The following is a 24,983-nucleotide window of genomic DNA, read 5'->3' as shown; positions in this document are numbered from 1 at the left end:
TCTGTCTCTGTTAGGGAAGCAAATCTAACAGTTAGGTTAGCAAAATATCACTTTAGCCTGCTTTGCCTCAGTGCATCTTCTCCCAGTTCCTTATCTCAACTCATGAGCCCTTTTTGTGTTTGTGTTTATTTTTTTTCCTCTCCTCTGCCAACTGTGGCAGGGGAGAGTGGAGAGATCAGATGTCGTAGCTGCCTGGCATTTGGTCAGGGTCGAACCGTGACATCCTGCCTGCTGTGGGACTTGACCTGTGTCAAGCCCTGTGGGACTTGACCAGGAGTAAAGTTAAGGCAGAGTGCTGAGGGCCACAGCACCTGTAACAAGAACTGTAAAGGATGCTTCCTCTCTCTCTCCTCCCACCTTGGTCATTCTTGTTCTCTCTCTTAATTTTTTTCCTACTGAGACACTGAGCAAATGCTGCAATTGTTATACCTGGATGATTTCTTTAGACCTGACTAAAGAATTCAAGCCATCTGTGATCCCATGAGAGGAGTAATGACCAAAAGAGTACTATTTTATTGTGTATATACAACTTAAAAATTCAAAGAATGAGAGAAATATGCATTTCCTTACAGTTCCATCTTGGCAGAAGAAGGCTATTATTTTTGCATGTTCTACAGTAGTTTTTGGGTTTGTTTTTTTTTTAGAAGAATATAGGAAGGAGAGAGGAACACTTGCCGAGATTTTTAGGAAAACTTGACAACTCAATATGAGTTTTTACAGCAAGCTTCAGTTTATTGATCTGCAGTATACAGTTTTATAGTGTAGTTAACTAGATCATGCATATTCTGTAATCGTACAACATTATTGGTTATATACTTCCATGCCCTAAGTTTGGCTACTTGCCTTAAACATAGATACATATTAGCTATAATGTCTGATTTCTGCATTCTTGCTAGTGATTACTGCATTCTCGACAGCTCCCACTACCTCTATGTTGCAGCAAGGTTATTGTGCCCTAAATCGCTGATTGGACACAGGCATCTTAGGCAATATTTAGCTGAGTACGGCTATTGTTAAGAAACAGCTTGTTTAAGTCTGTATGTTCCTTTTCTATTAGCTAATTCCCCACAAACACTTGCAGAAAATTTTTTCAGCGGAAATCCTCTTTCATTCATGAGCAGTAATTACTCACAATCCTGACCATGTGGCATAATAAAATGCTACAACAATGTTTGAAATAGATCTGGGAAGTTATGAAGGCAGAGAACACCTCAGATCTTAGGCACAGTGCAAATATATTGATAACTGAACAAAAAGTTATGCCAACAGTGGTATCACCACTTCTCCAAGTCCTGGGTGTGTTGGCTGCTCTGGAAATGCGGGGGATCTGGTGAGAAGAGGGGGGCTTTGTGTTATCTCTGTCCTGCCCTCAGGCGGGTTATAGCATGCTAACAAGTGTTTGTGCATGTGAGTGTCACGAGTGACAGTGTTTCTATATAAACAAATTCACTCCTCTGGGTTTCTGTGATTATGAGCAAGTCATCCTGGAAAAGCTTAATGTTGGCACACAGCAGTCCAGAGGAGACCTGGATCAGGCACCTGAGGACTGATAAACTTCTGAGGCTTTCTGTGCTGTGCCCAGTTATCCACTGTGATCCAGAGATGGGTGAGCTTGAAAGGACTTTTCTTATCAAATTTCAGATAACAGAGACTGCAGAAACTTCATAGGCTCCTTCAGTTTGGAGACTGTTTTTGCACGTGAGCTCTCAACATTTTATTTTAAATGTCTTTTCTTAATATAGCCACAGTCAAGTCCAATTCACTGGACTTGAGCTACCTGACCTCTCTGCAGGAGCTGAGGCTGTGGAAATAGGAGTGAACATGTGTTCAAGTGCTGGTTTTGTGGTGCTCTTGGGTGGATATCTGTAATGCTCCCAAAGGCACAGTATCTAAGGTTTCTGTATTGGCATACCTCACTCAGGGCTTGGAGCTTTGGTATTTGGAACTTGGGCTCCTTCCATACATCTAGTTTGGCTAAAATGTCAGAGTGCTAAACCCTTCTTAATCAAACCTCTCTATTACTGTTTTGTGTTTAATAACAATAGTATTTATTTTGAGTCTGACATTTTTAAGATTAACTTTTTTGTCCGTCTCTTTTCAATGTACATTAGATTATACTAGTAATAACTGATCTGACTCTCCTAATTGTGCCAAATCCTTCAACTAGCTACTCATAATCTTAAAGAATTTGATGTACAGCATGTTGTACTGATCCAAATTAGATATACATTTAGTATGATGGCAAAGGACTTGAATTTATGCAGTCCTATACTTGAACTGGGCAGAAATTGTAAATTGGTGCTGTTCCCCCTCCCTATACACATAGCCTGTCTTTACTGAACAGCTGTATTTGGGCAGAACATTTTCATATTTTTCAGAATGGATTGTGTGCAACTGCAGTTGCAGAAATGTGATTATAAAAGCCCATCTCCTTTTTGCCAGTAGGTACTGATTTAGCATTCATGGATCAACATGTATGTAGACACGAAGATGTCATGTTTTATCATTTTTTTTACTGCTTAAAGAAGTCAACAATGCTACCTTTATGTTCCAGAAAACACTGTTGATACAAGTGGACATTTGAGATTGAAAGCATCTCTTTGAGAGAATGTTGGTCCATCTTCCGCAGTGAGTCTGTGGGGGAGAGAAGTGTTTTGTTTTTTCTGCATCTCTCTTCGTCTCTGCATCTATTTTAAGACAGATTCTAAAACCAGAACTGTATACTGCAGCCAGTTGCCCATTCAGGCTGTGGCACATGTTCTGCAGTGAGTCCTTGTTCCTGCAGAAGAGCTGACTGAGTGGCAGACAGCCCAGGCAGGAGGGGTGGGTGCCCTGTGAGCACAGCTCAGACTTCAGGACGGACTGGGGAATTCGGCCACCAAACTGTCACGTTATCAGGTTGTTCACTTTTTGCCAGGCTTCCTCAGCAATCAGAAGGCTCATGGTCAGGGCAAAATTCTTTCATTTTGGCAGTGTGTGAAATCAGTGTCTGCATCTCATTTTGTCCCTGACTCCTGGCATTGGTGGCAGCCTGACTCAGTCCCGGCTGATGATTGATAGCAGCAGAGAAGGGTGGTCAGCGGCTGAAAACACAGCCCCGTGCTGCAGGAGAGATGGTTCCATTGTGACCATCTCCAGTCTCAAAATTTAAAAGGCACTGGGGGAACTGGGAAAGCCCTGCCTGCCTGCTGGGTCTCTAGGTGCAACTATGGTTCAGTCACATTGCATCTGTTGAGCTACTTTTCTAGATAAGTGACTTAAGCAAAGATGTCTATCTTTTTAAACTCTGTCCAGCCTGAATGAGGATGGTTTTGTATTATTCTGTTGTTCCATGGGGAGGGTACATGGGTGGACTTACCTACACCCGAGAAAAGACATTTGTACAGACTCCCATGCTAAACGCCTGAGCTTGCTCTCTGTGGCTCTGTGGCTGTACAAACATTTTCCTTGCCACCTTCTCTTGTCCCATCTGTCCTTTGATGAAAGGTTGTGTCCTTCACCTGAGACAATTTATCTCACTAAGGAGAAAAAGCCAGCTAGCTGAAAGGGTAAGTGAAGACAGTCATAATTGCCCTGAAGACAGGAGGAGCACCTGTGTCCTGGAGGGCATCAGACCAAGCATGGCAGGCTGGGCCAGGGAGTAGATTGTTCCCTCTGCTCTGAGCTGGGGTGGCCTCCCCTTGAATCTTGTGCAAGGGTTTGAGCACCACAATGAAAGAGAGGTACTAAGCTGTTGGAAAGCATCAAAAAGGGGGATACAAGGATGAAGGTGTATGAGCAAGGATGAAGGATGGGGACACTTGGTCTGTTCAGCCTGGAGGAGACTGAGGGAAGACTCATTGCACTGTACAACTTCCTTGTGAGGAGAAGAGGAAAGGCAGGCCTCGATATCTGTTCTGTAGTGATCAGTGACAGGACCTGAGGAACTGGCTGGAGCTATGATGTAGGTTTAGGCTGGACCCCAGAAGGTGGTCAGGCACTGGAACAGGGTGCCCAGAGCAGTGGTCATGGCACTAAGACTGACAGAGATCAAGAAGAATTTGGACAATGCTCTCAGTCATATAGTATAACTCAAGAATGGTGCTGTGCAGGGACAGGAATTGGATCAATGATCAACGATCCTTGTGGGTATCTTCCAACTCAGCATATTTTGTGATTCCATGATTCTGTGACATGTGGAAGCCTGTGTTGTGTGGCCAGGCATGCACTGTGCTGCTCACCAAGAGGGGAGCATGCAGGGTTAAGGACAATGCCAGCCTGTTGTGTATCAAAAGCACAACCAGATACAGCATCAGGTAAAGCAAGGCCCCAAAAGTGTAAAATCAAATTAGGTGCTGTTGTGTGAAATACTGGTGAGTTTGAAAGCTCTTCTGATGAACTAGAGTACAGAATACACAAGATGCCCACAGTATTTCAAGGAGGTAGTGCAGAGGGGGAAATCTCCCAAAGATGTCATGTGAGGATCTTCTGTTGTACAGATCTTGGGTCTACACCTCAAATATGAATTTTTTTAAGGTCTGTAAGGTTCTCACTTCTCTGTCTCCTGCTGCTCAAGCACTGTCTGACACCCTGTTATGATCCAATTATTAAGGTCCTTTGGAAATACCTCTGCCTGAGCTAAGGTGCAAACAAGGCCATATGCCAGTCAATAGTATGGGTTTTATTTGATAGTAAATATGAGAGAGAGACAGGAAAAGAAAGAAAATGAGAAGTAGGAAAGGAGGTGGCAGGGGCGGGGACAGAAAGAGGGAGAAAGAAAATACCAGCATCTGTGGATCCCAACGATGTCGTGTTGATCCTCTCCAGCCAGTCTTCTCAGTGGTGATGGTCCCCGCAAAAGCACAGAATGCCAGGGTTAATATACACTCAGGCCAGGTGGCAATGTCCAGGCATGTCCCCCGAGGGGAGGGGACAGTCTATAGCAGCAGATTCTGCTTGCATCACCTGCACTCCCGTGTTGCAAGGCCTAGCACTCTTGGGGGTCTTTGACAGATTGTAACTCCCCTCAGCTGCCTCTCACATTAAAGTCCCATGGATGTGGTCTGTGGGGTTGGGGGTTCCACAGCTGGGCCAGTTTGTGTAACGGAGGATGGGTGTTTATCGCCTCTGACCAGAGGTTACACCACACACCCCAAACCTCCTCCTCCCCCCATCAGCTGGGGGGGGAAGTGTGTGTCAACCTGGCTTCTGTGAGCTGTGCTCTCCCCCACCCCAAACTCAGCTACGGATGATTCTCAGTGCAGCTGGGGGCTTTGGCCTTTGTGTACGCATACCTTGACCTCAGCCTGAGATGACTGAACAAAAGGTTTCACTTTATCTAATCTCAGCAGTTTGACTCTCAGTCCAAAGTCCTAGTCAGGTGTCTTTGACAGTAGCTTCTTTATACACTTTTTGTTATGATGAGCAAAACTTTATATCAATATTTGAGGCATGAACTATTTCAGTCTCTGACACACCCCGAGGGTGAATTAATCAGCTTTCAAGCAGTAACATTGCAAGTCACCTTGCTACTTTAAATCCATTTCAGAAACCTCCCTCAAATTTCTCAGGCATATCTTTAGCTTGACTTTGGGACCATAGAGACATTTAAACCTTCATCTATTATTGTAGACAGCTGTTTTAATTGAATCACCTGGTGGTAGCATGAAAAATTCGGCATTTTCCTTTGCTGTTTGCCTGACGCCTTTCCTGCTGTTGTTTGTGATGGCTGAATCTCTTCCAGAGTTTCAGTGTGAGAAATTCTCTGCTGCAGCAGGTTATCTGGTCTTGGAAGAAGGACTGTGATCTCTTTCTAGACCAAGTAAATAATTTAAAACAAAGCAGGCAGGAAATATCAGTGACTCTGCAGAGCCAAAGGAGATGGGGAGCTCTGCCAGGATGGGGAGCAGCTCTGGCTCCTTAACAAAGTTCGGCCTCTTTTGACTTGGTTTAATGCCTGATGACATAGATGGTGTCTCTGAAATATGGAGTCATACTTATCCCAATGAATTTCATCCATTTGCCTGAGACATCTTATCACTATGACAGACGGGGCAGGGGTGTGTACACACATTCCTAGGAGCAATCCAGTTCAGATCTGATTTTGTTGTGTTCTTCTAAAACAGTACCAATTCCAGCTCCTCAGGTAAGTTTCTAAATGCATGAGTCAGGCATGATCCATCTAACTAGCCAAAGCTCTCGTCACTGACTGCATTTCTTTCAGTTTAACGAAAAATATGTCCACCTTTAGTCTTATTCATAAGGTTAATCAGAATTTTTCTTTGGATTGTTGGATGTTAAAGATATATCACCAAATACATCTGCTTCACAAACCTCCTGTAGCATAAATTTTGGCTTTGTAAACATCCTCAAGTAAGGAATTTGTCTTATTACTTCATCTCTGAAGTTTTTTACTTCTGCTGCTCTCTACTAACCTGCCCCATCTCATCTCACCCATCTCCTGCAGGTACCAAGCTCTCAGCTTCACATGGTCAGTCACCCCATTTATTCATTCAGACCCAGGAAAGGTCCCCTTCCAAAGTCTTTGAATGAAGAGGCACTGTTCCTATTCAGTGCCAGTGGTGCAGAATTACAGCCAGACAGCTATATGGCCAAAATTTTGTGTTTTCCCCTTCTTCTCACCCTATAAATGTGCTGATGGGTTTTAGACTACTAATGACCTGTAACCAAGAAAATGCAAGCAACTCACTCCCTAAACAGAGTCTTGGAAAATTACCAGAGAACTGGGCCAAATAAGATATCCATCAAAATTTAATGAGTGATTTCAGCTTCTGCTGCAACAAGATGTAACAGAGACATCCTACTTTTCAGGTTGCTTTGTGGTAGCTGAACTTTGTATGTTCTTGTAGGGAGTATCTAGGAAAAAACATTGCCTCAACAACAACAACAAAATCAACAGCAACAACAACAACAAAGTAAAAAAGAAAAAAAGATTTTGAGTACTTTATCTATTGATGGTATCCTGATGTTGAGTAGCTTGATGTTATCTAATCAGTGTAACAAGACGCATTTGTAGGAATTGTGTCCTTTCAGACAAGAATGATGTGGTCAGTAGTTTGGCTTCTAAATGGCCTACAGCAGGATTTCTAACTTCTACAGCAGAAAAAAGAATTATTATGTTTTGAATTAGCTTTCAAACTCCATCCTCTTTCCTCTTTGCCAAACCCGCTCTTCCCCCATGAAAGTGGCATGGCAGTAAAATTGTGGGGGAGCTTATTAAATCTGCACATTTAATGCCTCATTTTAAACCTTGGATAATAAAGGACCACCTTTTAATTTAAACTCTGAATTTAACATCTGCACAAATTGGATTTTTATTTTCTTTTCTGTATTAGCTGAAAATTCCCATTACTTCATTTGTGAAGCATTGGTTTCCACATGACCACCTACATTCATGGTTTGGTCAAGGTGTATTGGAGATTGAGAACAGAGACAGACACTTGGATACTGCTCTTCTTTAAGCCATTAAACCAGGTAAGTGTTCTTTAAACAGTATTTTTAATTTCCTTATATTATTTTCTCCCTATTGAAACCTGTCTTTAATATTTGATCTGGTCCTCCTTGGCATTCTCCTGCTGACTGTAAGATGCCTTGTCCTTGTCCCCCTAGACTTTGTGCCACCTCATCCTGTGAAGTCCCATTAATGTACAAGAAAATAAAATCTGGTACATCCAGTGAGGGAATTTCCATGGTACATATTCCAGTTAGCCCGGATTCTCTCTGGTATGCCAGCGTCATGGAGACCAGTATCAGGGACAATTTTAAGTGGTGTTACTTGCATTGGGAAGGTAAGATAATTGAAATTCAGAAACAAAATACCATGGTTTTTTTGGGTACTGAGATTTAAAGGGTTGCATATCCTATACTAAGAAATTTGGGGGAAACCAAAACAAAACCTCTTTGCTCTGGAATAATGAACTAATCTCAGATGACAATTCCTCAAGGAAAATTGAAACACAGGAGGATTCCAGCATCCCAGTCATCCATTCCCACCTCTGCCTGAGCACCCTTTGCTCCTGGGTCAGGTTAGGGGCTGGGACTGGCTCGTGGCAGGGACTGGGGATTTCTTTTGAGGCTGGAGAGTAAGGAAAGACCCCAGGACTGCCAGTTTAGCCGAACAGCTCAGCCATGCCAGGGAGTTTCTTTTTAGAAGAGATGTTCAGTGTATTTAGGTAATTGTCAACATGTGTTTTTTTGTCTCCTCTCTCTACTATGTGGCTGTGTAAATGCCATGCAAACCCTTCCCTCTTTCTGTCTTACAGTTGCAACTTTTAGGCCAAGTAATTTTAATATTTAACTAACCTGTAAGAAAAACAGATAGGTTTAACATTGGGAATAAGAAAGCAAAACTGCCCAAACTCCTCCTGTTGTTCAGTCTGGCATCACAAGAAAGAGAGTCAATTTCATCATTGGCATCTTTTGCCCAGTTTTTTAGCTCTTGTGCTCTTTTTCTTTCTTGAAGTAAATGATAATTTTCTTACCCAAATAAATTTTTCCTGCAGGAAAGAGGTCAGAATGAGATGTGTGTTAGGCCCTCTTCCCATAATTTCTTTTCCCAATAATCCTTGAAGCATCCAGCCAGTTAAAGACAGGTGCTGAAATCAGTGCTGCTGCCAAAGAAGAGGTTGGAGCCTGAATGGCAGGTAGGAAGCCAAATACAGTAACAGCTCCTGGTGTGCAGGGAGTGGCAGAGCTGAGCAAATTTCCACTGGAGGAAATTTCCATGGTCAGTCTTGGACTAGTGAGACCAATATTGTCCATTGCTATCATGATTTTTTCAGATGCAAAGCTTTGTCTCCAGGGCTGAGCTGATAAAGGTGATCCCAGGCTATTGCTGGGCTTGTGTCTATTGGAGCATGTAAATAAGATAGCCTAAAGTTGTTCCTGGGAAATCCACAGGACACGGGAAGTTCCCTGAGGAACACAAAGCTGTAAATTCAGTGCCTGCACCAAGCAGAGCTGGAACTTTGAGCCCAGCTGTACCTTGGGGAAAGGAGAAAAGATAATTTTCATTTCTGATTTGTCAGTTCTGACTGTGTTTTCTGTAAATCTACTACTGTTACCTGTCTATATTTCGTAAAACCAATCACACTTAATCATACCAATTGTATATAAAGATGAAGAGTTGCAGGGAAAGACATATTTCACTTTTGATATTTGTTTAAATTCTTAGAAAATAGCATGTTGTAGTGTCCTGCAAAGTTTGAAAGTCGCTGCAGACTAAAGCTGCTAGGGCTGATTTTCATCCTCAGCACGCCTGAGCACTGAGTCCATTAGTATCTGTTACTGTGTCAATAGAGAACACAAACTCCAACACTACCAATTAACTTCACCAGCCCACAAATCTTCCCAAGGAAAATCAAGGGAACATGCATCTTTTATGAGGAGGCAGGAGAGTAAAGCCTGTGCTTCAGACATCTGCTGACCTTTGTGTGTGCCTGCTCTCATTATCTTTGGCAGGGACTAAATACAGTCCTCAGAGCTGATGAGTGCCTTCTGTCTTTTTGAGGAGGGTCTATTTAATTTACTGTATTATATTATGGAGTCTTTTATTTTAAACTCAGGATATGACAGTCTATTCTGATGGTAGTTATGCTGTGTGTATATGTAAATAAAGACTCAGGGATATAGGCAGCTTTAGTTTCCGTTCAGGAAGTTGTTAGAAAACACATCTCTAAACTTGTTTGATTATATTGAAAATTAAAAAGGCTAATATCTAAATAGCCGAGGGAAAAAAAAAGACCAGTCTTCAATGATGTCAGGGTTTGACCCTGACTAAACGCTGACACTCCAGCTCTCTCTTGCTACAGAAAAAACTGTAAAAATACACATCAATCTTGTGAGTCAAATGAGATAGGACATTGCCAGGAGGACGCACGAAAAGAGAGCAAACAGACTCCACTTAAAGTTGTAAAAAAGTCATTTAATTACCTAACAGAGTTGGAGGATAAATGCAAGGCAAAAATAAACTTTTCATTCACTATTTCTGTTCACTCACCCCCTCTTTCTTACAAACCCATTTTATTCACCCCCTTTCCTCTTTTTAACCATCAAGGCCGGGTAGGGAGGCAGGGTGTGGGGCATTCTCTCAGTCCACAGAGCAGGTTCCTAAATCTATTCATCACCACAATTCTTCCACTACAGATACTCTTTATCTCTACTTGTTTCTCTCTTTCTCCAGTTTTTCTGCTCTCACCCCCCACCTGCTTAAGAAGCAGTCTCTCTGCTCACCCCCCTTCCCTCTTTCTAAACCAGCAACACAGACAGGGGGCAGGGTAGGGGTTTTCTGGTCAGTCCAGTCAGGGAGAGGGGGTTCTCTACTTAGCTGTGGGATCCCTCCCATGAGAGACAGTCCTCCGGGAACTTCTTTGGTGTGGGTCCAATCTCACGAGCAACATCCCACCTGAATTTTGCTGCAACGTGAGTCTTTTTGTCCATAAGGTGCTGTGCAGACTCTCCCAAGCCAAGGCCAGGCTGCTTCCATGCCAGGAGCAAGGCCTTTCTCTCCTTTGTAAGGCCTTTTGCAGTTTTAACTCTTAGATGAGACTCCTACTGGTTGACAGTCTTTTCCAGGCATACCACCAGGTCCTCTGGAGTGGGCTGTGGGTGGATTTCTGCATCCTTATGGACTCCATGGGCTGCAGGAGAACCTCCTGCTCCCCCCATGGCCTTCACCATAGCTAGCAGAAAGTTTTCAGCTCCGGTGCCTGGAGCACTGGAGCACCTCCTCCCCCACCTTCTTCACTGACCTTGATGTCTCCATGCTGTTTTCCCTCTACATATTTTCACCTCCACCTCCTCCTCCTCCAACTACAAAGTGAAAGAAGTGCATGCCTGCTTTGTTTTGATTTCTTCTTAAATATATTTTCACAGAGGCGTAACCAGCACCTCCAATTGGCCCAAACTTGGCCAGCAGCATGTCCATCACCTTCAGAGCCATCAGAGATTGGCTCTGCTGGACTTGATGTAAAAACTTCTAGAACTTTTACTCAGGACACACAGGAGCCATCTTTGTGCCACTCCCCACCCCTCAGACACCTCCCCAGGCCTACCACAACAGCTTCTGAGGGGTCCAAATTTCTCCTAGATGTTAAAAATACTTTACTGATGTTTTGGGCCAATCAAAACCACCACAAATGAGTACCATTGAGTACCATGTTCTAAATGTAGCTTCTGCTGTAATAATCAAAAGGGTGAGCTTGAAATAGGCTTTCTGTGAGTTTCCTGTGAAATGAGAATTGTTGTCAGTTAAGGATGATCTTGTCCTCCTGCCAGCACAGGACTAAGTACCCTTTCAGGAGCCTTGAAGTGTCTGAGCTTGGACATTTCAGGAGACACCAGCTGTACAGGGAAGGAGAGCTTGTCTGGCACTTGAATTGCAACGATTGCAGTGCTTTCTCAAAGACATTTTGTACCAGAACCCCAAACAAAAGAATTGCCTGAGTACTGTGACACAGCTTCTTGCCTTTGATTGTCTCCTCAGCCCCTTGAAGGGGACATAGATGCAGATGCAGACTTCAGTCCTCAGGTACAGAACTTTCAATGTGATTGCACTCACCTGGATCCTTACACACTAGTTCCTCCTTAGCCTTAAGTAAAAGAGTAGAGTTCTGGAATTTATCTATGGAATTTATCTTATTTATTTACCCTGGCCAAATGGCAGGCACCTTTGACATCTCCTCTCACCTCCTCCTCCTCCTCTATTACCACCCATTCCCCTCAAGGGCAGCAGAAAAGCCCCCACTAGCAAAAACTGGCCCAAGCAAAACCGACACAGAGACATTTCAGGCCTGATGGATGCACCTTTCTGCACATACAGAGGTATGGCTGGGCCACGCAATGACACCCAACCAACTTTCAGAGCGTGCTACTTATTCTCTTTCAGGTGAATAAGGACTGAGTGGAAGAGTCAAGCAAAATGTCCACAAATGGAGTTTGTGTTACTGCCTGAAGTAGGTAGTTCCATAGTCAGAGGGGAATATAAAAGTAAATGATATATAATATAATATAAATATTTAAAAGTTTTTGTGGCTATGGTGCTTTGATGTAAGGGGCTAAAGGTTGCTGAAAAGATACAGCTAAGAAAAAATTACCCATACCCCTTTCCCAAGTTAGTTTGGATTTTTCACTTAGGCTTTCTACCCAGCCAGCAGCAGCCTATGATGTGCAGTGTGACTAAGGCAAGCTGTCACTGTGACAGGCTGGGAAGCAAATGAGACTCTTGTTTGACAAGTATGTCAAGAAATTTCTTCTCTGCAGCTTTTTTGGTTGGTTGGTTGGTTGGTTTGGGGCTTTTTTTTGTTTGTTTATTTGGGGTTTTCTCCTAACATGGTTATAAAGCCATTCTGTCCAACTCCTTGTTTTCCAGCTTCAGTTTTCCAGCTTTGAATGTTTTGTGTTAAGTGTCCTATAAGCTAGGATATTTTTAATCTTCTTTTTGAAATGATGAGATATTTGAGAAAAGCAAAATTCTGCTAGGAATGCAACAGAACAGGAATTTGGGCACAGCTACAGTAGCTTTCCAGCAGTAGCATGTTACCAGCATATATAATCCATAGGAGAAGATCACATATGTCATGATTGAAGTAGTAAATGCTTGGAATCAGTGTGTAGAGGAGATACTCTTCTTGAGTCTGGGCATTACATTTGATTAAAGAGGAAATGAATAACATCCCCTTACACACATTTTGAGGAACCCAAGCCTTGCATGAAGGAAACTTGCCAAAATGCTTAACTGGAGGTCTGTCTGTGGCTGTGTCTGCACAGATGGATTGGTTCAGAGTGGGGAGGCAGTTTTGAGGAAAATCCCAGGATTAAGTGTGGTAGGCTATGGAGTTTATCAGTAGCAGGTGAATTGAGAAGATACCTTCTTGCCATTGAAATAGCTTTGCTCCAGTGTCATGCCAATATCAGCATCTTTAAACAATAAAGTTCACTAGGAGGCAGTGGTTGTTTTCAGGTTATTTTCAGTACTTGAGCTAGGTGAAAAGATTCTCTTCCCCCATCTTACTGTAGATAGATGACACCCAGTCAAAAATGTATGGGCGTGGTATCTGTGATGTTCTACAGTGATGAGACGCTGCTGAGACAAGACTTGTGAGCAGAGGCCATCAAGCGTATCCAGCAATCTGGCATCAGTTTTGAGGAAAAGACAGACAAGGCTGGATAGACAGTTTAAAATTCAGAAATAAAAGCAATGCTCTGTGTTAAACCACCTCAGGGTCAAATTACTACCCAGAGAGTCTGGCTAGGAGGAGGAGAGCTACCTATTCTCCTTTTCCCCTGACAGATCTGATTATTTGACCTAACTCCTCAGATTACCAGTGCAGATCTGTAATTGCATGTTGGGGTGGAGGAGATGAGCAGTGCAGCACACTGTGGCAATAGCTGCTGCTTCTGAGAGCCCTTCAGTGACGGAAGGACTGAATTTGGTGGGGATCAAACCCTGAACTGGCCCTAAGGCCCTTAGACTACTCAACAAAAAGTCCTCAGCACAGCAGTGTGAAGAAGAAATCCTCTCCACTGAGGACATGACAAATGGATGTTCAGCTGCAGCACTGTCCCAGCAGGACTCGACTGCTTTGGTTGCAGAGCTTGGTGGCCTGAGGCCCTCCAACGTGAGGTAGCCTTATGGCTTGCAGGAACCAACATCACGTTGGGGGCAATGGGGTTTGCAAACAAGACTTAGAGAGAGCACCAGATGCTCTCCCATGTCCCCAGATGTGCAATTCCTATCTTGCCAGTTGCTTTCTGCCTCCACTCAAATGGATATTTGGGTGTGCACAGGGGCTCAGCGTTTCTTTTAGCATCTTTCATTAGATAGTGTTTCTGGATGTGAAAAGATCAAAGAAGTGTTACACTACAGCTGTGTCCTGCTTTTTTGCTGTTACTGTTAATTTTCTTACCTCATTGCTGTTTCCAGTAAATTATTCTTATGTCAACTCACGATCTTTGCCTTTTGTGCCTCCATTTCTCCTCTCTGGCCACCCATGGGTTGGAGGGGCAGGGCAAGCGAGTGTGTTTTGGAGAGTATTGGAGGGTCTGGGTGGGAGAACTAACTTGGGGAGTACCATTTCTAAAACATGACACTGTGTTTGCTTCATCCTTTGAAAAGTAGTAGGGGCAGGGATATTACTTTGGGGTTTATGTTCCTGTGAACTTTAAAAAAAAAAAAAAAGGAAAGGAAAAAAGAAAAAGAGAAGAGAAGAGAAGAGAAGAGAAGAGAAGAGAAGAGAAAGAAAAGAAAAGAAAGAAAAGAAAAGAAAAGAAAGAAAAGAAAAGAAAAGAAAAAAGAAAAGAAAAGAAAAGAAAAGAAAGAAAGAAAGAAAAGAAAAGAAAAGAAAAGAAAAGAAAAGAAAAGAAAAGAAAAGAAAAGAAAAGAGAAAAGAAAAGAAAAGAAAAGAAAGAAAGAAAAGAAAAGAAAAGAAAAGAAAAGAAAAGAAAAGAAAAGAAAAGAAAAGAAAAGAAAAGAAAAGAAAAGAAAAGAAAAGAAAAGAAAAGAAAAGAAAAGAAAAGGAGTATTTGTACATTGGTATTTCTTAGTGTGCACTTCCAGGGACAACGAGTCTGAAAATCCAAACTCCTAACAAACTCCTAAGTTAACTGTTTCTGAATTTTCCTCTTCTCCTGAAATGCTTTTCTCTGAAGCATTTGAAACAAATTTCCTTACAGTCATGGTGCTTCTGCGTGGGAACATGTGTGTAAACCAGCTGTAAACCAGAACAGATCTTGCTTGAATCCTGGACACTGCATTTCAAACAGCATTTACCACTTTGTTGGTTAACATGCTTTGTTTTACTGCTGGTTGGGCTTAGGAGCTGCATTCAGCCCCCAAAAGCAAACTCCTGTTTGTGACTTGATGGCTTGTACTGCAAAGGGAGCAGGGCAGAACTAATCCTTCAGTGTTCCAGTGACAACTGAGGCAACAAGGCTTCTGGAAGAGTAATTATCCTTCTTCTGTCACCAGACAGCTGTACAATTATCTTTTCTTTCCTTTGTCTGGTCTGTTCCCTCCAACAAGCATGTCTCAACTCTCCTCCCTAGGATCTGCATGCTAGGCATGCCCTGAAAGCACTCTGAGCTCTGCTCAGCACTTCCCTGCTGCTTTGGAGGCTGGAGTGCTAACTTCTCATTTTTTATTAAGGAGAAGACAACACAGAAAAGTTATTTAAGTTCTCTCATGCCAAAGCACAGGACCGTGGTTCTGGAAGAAGGTGGGAATACAGCTTTCCTTTTGCAGCATGTGGAAGTCTGAAGGGAAATGGCACAGAAATCACACACACACAAAAGTGACTAGAGTGACACAAAAATAGTCAATACCAGGCATTATTGTTACTTGCTCTTAATGAAACTTGTGGCTGGTTGTGTTATTTGTAGCCTGTAGATGTTTTTAAGTTGGCAATTTAACCGTTGTTCACAGAAAATGGCTGTATGATCTGATTGCTCCTAACAGGGAATTTCCCAACCTTTCTCAGTTCTTGGAGCACTCCATGGCCTGCTGTTTTCTTTAGCCATGTTTGAAAGAATAATTCCGACCCAGCTGTCCTCAATAGTGTCTTCAGCATCACATTATTTCTGTCTGACTCTTGGTCTTGTGGGACTAACCACTAATTCCCAAAATATATTTAAAATTAGCGAAACTGTCAAATATGCATCATTCCCTTCCAGTAAATTGCTCGTGTTCTCTGGCTGGCAGGTCTTCAGCATCTTTCTGTGTATATTTATATAAATACAATAATTCTGAATAAAACTTGAGGTTTATTCGGAAGGATCAAAATGTGGTTGTTCAGCTCACTTATTTAAACATTGACCCTGCTCACTGAAGCGGCTGGAAATCTGCACCTTCTCTGTTCTCCAGCAGAGCTGTAAGTCTATGCAGTCTCAGGGGGATGACATTGGATATATGGTTATAATCTATAGGCACTGCTCTCTGAATAAGATTACCCATAAAACTCTTGCTTTTGTGCTGTGCTCTGATGTGATTTGTCAAACCCCACATTTTTTAAAGATGAAGCTCCCAAATAGCTGCTGAGATAGAAGGCTTGGGAACTGCTGAATTCAAATTAACCATTCTAGAGTTTCCATGCTTGAGCTGTGATGCTTGATAGTTTCTATGAAAGCAGCCGAGATATATTGCTAAATACATGAGAAAAGACAAATACTGGGATTTCCATAGCAAAGTTCAGCAGAGAGAGGGCAGAGAGTGCATCAGGTTTATTACCCAGGGAGCCCTATAATTGACTAAAACACATGGTGTGGTAGGGAAGGAGAGGAAAGGGACTGTGCCCCTGAGACAGAATTGCAGCAGAAATACCTGTCTGAGGGGCAGGACACAGCACAAGCCTTTTGGGCTTTGTGAGCAGGTGCTGAGCTTGGACGCACAACTGTCTATTATCTGTGCATCTCAGCAAGGGATTCACTGTCTCCAGTTACAGTAGTTTGTTACTTGGGTTTTCTTAAGCTTTTTAAAAAATTTGTCTTTTTAACAGTGGTTTTCCTGTAGTTGATAGAGCCAAGCCTGTGTGAGCAGGAGTTTACCTCTTTGGGTACCTTCTTTTTGGTACAGGAAAACATACTGTTCCAGAAGAGCCGCTGAGCCTTAACAACCAAACGTGGTGCAATAACTACACAGACTCAAACCTTTATTTCCCATCAACCTCCATGGAGTGTTCTTATGGGCAGACAGCCTGAACAGCCCTTCCAACCATCCTCTAAGAACTGAGGAGATCACACTGTGATGGTACAGAATTGCCTCTAAGAAACAGTCTTACGGGCTGATCAGCAGAAGTCTAAGGACTGTGCTGACCTTGAGAGTTAAATCTGTGTGTCCCCATTTGGGGTAAAATGCAAAGCTTTGCTAGCTCTGCTTCCCAGAGTTTACCTCTATAATGACAATGTCTAGGCTACTGCAGGAGTTTTATGGACCTATTGTGGCACCTAAAAAGGCAGTAACAGTTTCCTATAGAGAATGCACAGAGATACAGGAGATTTACTTATTTGTTGCATTCCTATGAAAAAATTTCAATCCTACATATAAACTGCACAAGAGTAGGGAAAGATGGGAAGCCTGCAAAGAAGGCTCCAGGGCAGGTGGACTCTGGTAATTTTGTTCAGAGTAGTACTATAGATGCTATTTACAGTATTCCTCCATGCAGGAAACACTGTAAGTGCTATAAATCCCAGAAAAAAATTCTATTACTTTTTTTCTGTTTGGAAAACCATCTGGGAACTGTTTTTCTTTAGCATATTGCATCGGAGATGGAGCTTTAATTCTGTGGAATACTTCTCTGAGTCTCTTGAGAAGACAGCTCTAAGCTTTACTTCAGTAAAGAATTAGCACAGGTGCAGAAAGGAGTGTTTACCTAGGATTTTCTAACCTGATATGCTATCACAAAGAATTTTGTGCAGAAACAGTTTACCTGGTTTTCTGAAGGCATGTATCCAAGGGTACTCTGAGTTCTGCCTCTTTAACCATAGCAGAAATGTCATTTGTGTTTCTGAGGCACCAGCAGCCCTTGGGTTCACACATGCACATGTTCAGGTGCAGGATGTCCCTCCCAAATGGACTAATACGGGAAGGAAATCACATTTTTTCAGCCTGCACAAGTATAGTTCTATCAGTAATGAATATGAAACACTGAATTTCCTATCACCAGAAAATAAAATGCAAGACTAGAAACAGGTGCACTGCACTGCATTATAGGGTGAATACACAAGAAAGAAAGGGGCCCATTTTGCGGTATTTTCTATGTAAGGCAGAGGGAGAAATTGCAGGTAAAGAGAATAGCAGAAGCAAATCTGTGTTTGAAAAGCAGAATTTGGCTGTGCAGCATTTTGCCAATAAGCTACACCTATTAAAATTAATTTACAAGTATGTGGTTGTCTCATTATCCAGCTTGCAGTGTACGAAACACTTTTTCAGGAGATACTCTACCATTTGCTTGAGGTGTTGCAAAGAGTTTTGCTGTGCCAGGCCCCAGCTGTTCTGTGAGATTGTTGTGGCCCCTGGATGTGGCAGCCTTGCAAAACTGCCTTTTTTTTTTTTTCTTTTTTTTTTTCTGCTGACTGGTGAGCATTAATCAGCTTTAATTATCACTACTGGATATACAAACAGTTTACAAAATTTGCCCTCTCCATTCTGCTGTAAATGGAGGCTCAAATAGTTGTAGTTGCCTATGGCTGTATGCTCAAAAACCTGTTTTGTTTTGTGGCTCACGCTCTCACCCTTTAGTCACAACTTGTTCTGAAAATGGCAGCACCATGTGTCTGAGGGTGATCTCATTTTTGAGGGCAGTAGCCAAGGGGGATATCGTCATCTGTTTCAACCTGTTCAGAGAATGAGACTGCGAAAAACACATTTCAAACGTCAAGAAAAAGCATTATTTTGGTTTACAGGCAGTTCATGTGGGAGTGTGAACAGAGGTGTTCTGGGTTTTGCTGATGCTATTCTGCTTCTCAGGGATATGTCAGGACCTCTCTCCACCCTGATTTATGGGATTCACCCCAGGGAACACCACAGATGTCACAGTAAGTGTCTACTTTGGAGTCAAGTGTCTCAGCTCCCATTAGAGAGAGCAGGTCTGTAAACCAGATGGGCTCATCCTAAAACAGGTGCTGAAGCAGGGATTTGGTTGTGTCAGCACAACTGTATGGTGCTGTCTGGGATGCCCTGCAGGACCCACAATGTCTGCACACACCTGGAAGCTGTGGGGCTTTCAGAAAGGGTCTGTGTCTTTTTGGACCTCTAGCTGGAGGCCTGGGGGCACCTAATGTTGCTGGGTACTGCAGAGGGGCAACTGGAGACCACTCTGACAGACTTGTCATATGTAGATGGTCTCTGACTGCACTGACTTGGGGTTACAGTGAGACTCTAAAGACATAAGGGTGCATGTGAACACCTAAGTTCAAGTGCCTTTACCTGAAACTAAACCTTAGGACCAGTCTGACTTCATAAGGCTCTGTAACTTATAGTTTAAATGAATTTTGTATTTAAGAACAGAGATAGATCATGTTGAGTGCATTTACTGGAAGAGTAAATTATGAATTTAAAAATCGTAACCACAAAGTGTAAATGCAACGACACCATTCTGCCTTATTTTCTGTTAACTTACTGAGTTTAGCTGTGTTGTGATGAAGAGGAGTGGGGGAGGAACCACATGTTGTCACTGGAGATGGGCTGGAGAGGGCCTGGACTTCAGTTGATTACCTATATTCTTTCCCAGTAAACCTACACCAGATAAAAAAGTCTGTGTACTCACAGTATTCAGAATCTATTTGAGTCTTGAATGCACATATGATGTGGCATCTATCAGAAGCAGCTCTAGAAACACTCAGCTCTGTATGCCTTTTACTGGATTTTTGATCAGTGTTCTACCTATGTCAGCGTGCTGGGAAAATTTTGATATAATTACAAGGCTTAAAATATAAGTGTGGTTTTTTCCTACTTTTATTGCCCTTTTAAATTGACCCTAAATATATTTTTTTTCCATTTTGAAGATAATTAAAATATCATTAGAGAACTTATATTGTTTTATTTGAACTCTGAGGTGGAATGCTAAGTTGGTTTGATCCAGCAAAGTTCAAAAAATGTATTATTTTTGGTAAATACCTCAAGTGTATTCACTGTCTAGGAGCGATTATTTGATACAGTGCATATTTGGCAGAACATATCACTTTGGATAGGCAGCACTGAGACGCTTCCTGAAATGAATTGAATTTACTTTGATAAGTCTTATACAAGACATAATCTCTTCCCCATTAACATATGGATAGCATTATGTAGGGAAATACTGCATTCCATTTCTATTTAGTTTGTGGTTGACCGAAGAGACCACTTTAAATTCACAGTGAGCTTTATTACACTTTTTTGCAGGCAGAATTGCATCACATTCTAAATGTCAAGGTGCTGTCAGCCAGCCTGGTGAGATGCACTGCAGGCCCGAGGAAGGTGCAAAGGAAAGTGTGGCACTTCCCAGCACACCCAGTGGTGCAGGTGTGGTGCTGTGCTCACCAGGAAAGCTGTCTGAGAGGAAACACGGCGCTGCAGGGCATGAGGAGCTGCTGCCAGTTCCTGCTCACAAACAGAATAACAGCATTAAATGCCATGGGCTGCAGTGACAGCACTGCAGTGCAGGTACTGAGGGCTGAGAGGGGCTGGAACTGGCTGGTGAGAAAGGAAGAGGAGAAACTGTCCATCAGGGTGAAGGTCAGATGGTCAGCACATGTGGTCAAAGCCAACAGTTATTTTCAGGCACAAATCACTGGGGCATCATCAAAGTCTTAATTAAATCAGTGTGGGGTGGGGTGTTTTTGTTTTTTATTTTTATTTATTGCCAGAATATTTCCTCTGGGTGATTTTAATTTTTGAAGAAAGCCCCCTGCCAGATATATTCTATGTAACAGAGGCCACTTAAAGCACTTAGGGAAGAAAACCAACCCACTGTGCTTTGTTACAAGAAAGTGAATTAACTTCCTGTGCCCAGAAAAGCATTCCAGCAAAACACCCAGTTATATGCACCTTCAGAAAAGATAAACTGAATTATGGGCCTAGAAAGCCCCAGGTATAGGTTGACTCAGCCCTAGTGATGAGCAGACTTCATAAATCCTCTCTCTCCCTATTCAAAAGAGATTGGTTTCAGATTAATATTGGGACAAATACGCAAATTAAACTGCTGAATTGATCTTGTTTTGTTTAATACTGGCAAACATTTATGAGCTGCTCAATTCAAAGAGTAGTTTGGCAGTAGTTTGGACAGATGCTGACAACAGTGGAAATCTGTGATAGGAAGTCTCCCTGGAGTAGCCCTTCCTATATTGGCAAAGCTCCTATTTAGAGCAAAATGTTCTACTTGGGGTTGCAGCATTGCCCATTTCAATTGAGAGTTACCCATTTGTATACAAAAACATGGCTGCGTTTCACCCAAAAATGCCCTTGAGTGGCACAGATCATTCTTCTGTGCAGCTAGGGTTCCTTATTGTGTTGAAGATTTATGGCATGAAATCTATAACATAAATATAACATTATTATTACTTCCCACACTAAAAAGGTATGGCAAAATATCTTTACCTGCCTTTGGTTTAGCCATGTCTGGGTGCAGCAAGGGGTGCTGAAGGCCTGTCCCAGAGCTTGAAGTCCAGCAGGAAAGCTGAAAACCACGCTGCCACTGGAATTCTTCATTTTGCCACCCTGATGCTGAAATAGCTCCATTTCAACAAAAAGAAGAAAACAAATTTTCAAAGAAGAATGACAGCTCCATATCCATTTTCTTGTAAATGCTGGGAAAAGGGATTTCAGCTGATACCTTGTGGCACTCTTAAGGCTGGGCTGATAATATCATCTCTCAGCTGGTCACTAAAGCAAGCCAAGAACTACTGTTCTCCCATTTTTGTTGTGTATCTAAGTGTGTATTGATGAACACTATCTCCATTGTACCTCCCTATCACTCTCAGGTCTGGAGTCTTACCTTCATCCTCCTCCATCCCATGGAGTTTACCATGTGAAAGTGACTGTTTGCTGTCACCTCTCATTTTGTAGCTGCAATCAGTCAAAAACTTCTTAAAACCAATGTAGCATTAAGAAGCAGATGTTCTTTGTTACAGTGCTGGATGAATGAAGGGATAGCTCCACCAAAATTGGGCATTCTGAGTACAGAAAACCTCCTGCTTGTATACTGTATTTTACATACATATTCATTGATTTCCCCAGAGCAAATATTTGTGTGACAATCCTTTTTCTGAATCATTAATACAGGTTCCCTCCCCTTTGCACACACATTCGTCGTCCCAGGGGTCCCTCTGGTGCTTGTAGACTGCAATGTTGCTGCCGGATGAACTGGTATTACCTCCTAAATACGGTGCAGATTTGGCACACCGAGGCTCCATCATGATTTTACGCCTCTTCCCAGTTAATGTTTAATGATCCTGCGGAATAAGCTTTGTGGGGTTCCATAGGCCAGTGTTTCTGCAAAGTAACAATTGTTATTTTCCCACCAGCTGAGCAAATAGATTTTCATCTGGCAACAATTTCAGCCCAGGCCTACAACTGGACTGTAATGAACAGGAGGATTTAGCCCTTCTTTTAGCAGACCAAGTATTAGTATCAAATATTTTTTTTTAGTTGATGGAAATAACCTGCTATTCTGTGACTTCTGTGTTACTCAGCAGTTACCACAGGCTGGTGGTTTCTTTGATTCATACACGTCTGAGGCCCTTCTCCTTTAGAAAGGAGCAGTACAGATAGATTCCGACCTGGGCTTTATTTCTTTGTTTGTTTTAAAATGAACGGTAGTTATCTTCAATTTACAATTACAAACTATTTTTTAAATTACAAACAAGTTTTATTTTTGCATAGCCCTGTGTCCAGTGTTGAGGTGGTTTGCGGTTGCCATGAGACATTGATGCACCCCACACCTAAAGAAGCAGCAGCTGCTCTTTCCTGCCAGCACCCTGTAGCAATGTGGGGTTTTGGGATTCCATGTGCTCCTTTGTCCCTCTGCTTTGTATATCATTGGTTCATTTTGAAATATGCATTCTGCTGTACCCGAAATCTATTGGTGGGCATAGGGAGCCTGTCCTCCCTTCAGACTCCCCAGGACTGGCTCTAGGGGAGACAGTCCCTCCCCTTCCTTTCCCTTTATAAAGCGATGTCCGGATCAGCTCGAGGTCTCTGCATCTCTGGGCTGGTAGCCCTTATCCTGTCCCTGCCTGTCCTCCCCCCTTTCTCCTCCCCTGCAACCCGCTTTTCCCTGTTACCCCAAATACACCTCCCTGCCAGAACAGAGATGGAGTCCAGTTCTTCCTTCGTATCACTATATTCCTGCTTGAATTGATGTGGTTTGGAGACTGACGCCATGCCGCAGAACCTCGGGGGCCAGGCGCCCCAGATCCGGTGGAATTACACGGACCAGGGACCCCGGTCTGGGTGGGAGCCGCCCTGTGCCACCCTTCCGGACCCTGCTACATCAGCACCCCACTGTGGGGCACCCAACAGCACCCTGGGGCGGGTAGGACACAGGGACCAGTTGTGGAAAAGGTGTCCTTTGCTGATGGCCTTCATCAGAGCTTTACCAGGAGGGATCTGCTGTGCCCTGAGGGCCTTCTCTCAGATTCCCAATAATAATTCACAGGTGTCTTTTGGAGCATGGAGTTTAAAAATTAGGTACCTAAAAGCTATTGGATCTTGGCAGTTAAATTTCATCTTATATAAGGGTTGGCATTTAATGTCACCACTAAAGAAGTGCTCACTTCTCATAAGAGTTTTGAAGGTTTTCTTCCGTGTTCCCAGCTCTGTCTGCTAGAAATGACTCACTATAAAGTTGTAATATTCCTCTCCCCTTTGATATCAAGATCTTTTTGCATCATATAAAATGCAGTTTTAATTTGAAATATTTTTAAGTGCTGTCATTAGAAGAAAAATATTACCCTTTGCAGAATTCCAGGCCAAAATAATCACAGGTGAAAGAGAATTTATCTCTGTCATGAGGAATAAAAAGTTGTGCCAGAGGTCATTATCAGAGCTTTCCACTTATATTTGTGTCATGTCTGCTCTTTGCTGTGTTTCACATCATGCTGTTTCTTTTGTTAGTAAGGACCTCATTTGCTGCAGTGTGACCTCAGCTGTGGTATTTCTGTACCAGGCTGAGTTTTGGTGTCCCTGGTCTGGTTAATCCAGCCTTCCTCTGTTTGCACTCATTTCTCTCAAAGCATGAAGGTGAGAAATCCATCTAGAAAAAGAAGACAATTGCAATTCTTAGGAAAACCAGATAAATATAATCTTTCAGATAATCGCCATCACAGATTAGCTACAGTTTAAGTCAGAAGGGATCACAGCAGCAGTAGAATCTCTCACCAGTGTTGTTTCTTGAGCCAAGGAGACTCTCTTTTGTTTTAAAAGAGGAGATATGAGCCAGAGGGTGTCTTGCCTTATGCTGACAGCTCCTACCCCAGTGCCTGTGAGTGTGTGCATGTGTGTCATAACATTTTAGCTATTTTAACATTTAGATAGATCATAACATTTTATGATCTAACATGTGTCATAACATTTTAGCTATTTAACATTTAGATAGATGTGATAGCTGACATAACAAAAGACTTTGAAACCAACTATACTCATATGGAAGATTTTTTTTTTTTATTATTTCACCTCTCCTTCAAAGTGGATCTGAGAAGATCCAGTTTTCTGCTGTTGCTAAAGAGACAGGCAGCAATATCTTTATGGGCATCACTTTGACATTTCAAAAATTCAAATGCTTAATCCTTTCAGGCTGCCTCATTTTGCAGCATAGGAGTGACTGTTGGTTTCTGATAGAGAAGCTGGGGTTAGGAATGGGCAGACAGCACCTATTCCCAAAAGCCTCCAGTTGTACAGGTGTGGATTTTCTTTTTCTCTAATCCCACTTTCTCTCTTTGCGCACACTTGAAGACAATGTGTATGACTTACTTGGTATTAGTTTCAATAGTTGAGGCTGGGATCTCATTGCCAGAAAAAGGATGAAGAAAGTTAGGAAAGGAGAGAAATTGCCCTGACAAATGTTCCAGGGGAAGAGTGATGTCCCCCATCTGTCCCCTCCTCAGTTCTGGGGGTCAGGTGCCATGTAACAGTGTTTAGCTTTCAGACACATAATTTTTGGTGGTGTCTCTTAATTTGAGACAATTCAGTTCTTACACTCTGGCATCCCATTTGTAATGTATCACCTGCTTAAAGGAGTTTTGCGTCTCTTGATCCTTCCTGGAACAGATTCCTCTCAAGGAGTGTGCAGAGCCAACACAGAGGTCAGAACCCTTCTGCTCATCCTGCCCTAGCTTCCAGGCAGCCCAGGAATATTGCTGTTCTGCAGGATGTGTCCACATCAGCTGTGGCCCAGCATTCAGAACCAGCTGTCCTGGTCAAGGGTGGCAGCATGTGCAGTGACCTTTTGTTGCATTCCTATTGGATTCCTGCAAGGGAGGGACGTTGCTGCAGGAAAGAAATGGAAGTGTGAGCATTG

This window comes from Lichenostomus cassidix, chromosome 6 (assembly GCF_008360975.1).
Source record: "Lichenostomus cassidix isolate B80296 chromosome 6, HeHo_3.0, whole genome shotgun sequence".
NCBI lineage: Eukaryota > Metazoa > Chordata > Aves > Passeriformes > Meliphagidae > Lichenostomus > Lichenostomus cassidix.
Note: the sequence above shows the minus strand (reverse complement) of the source record.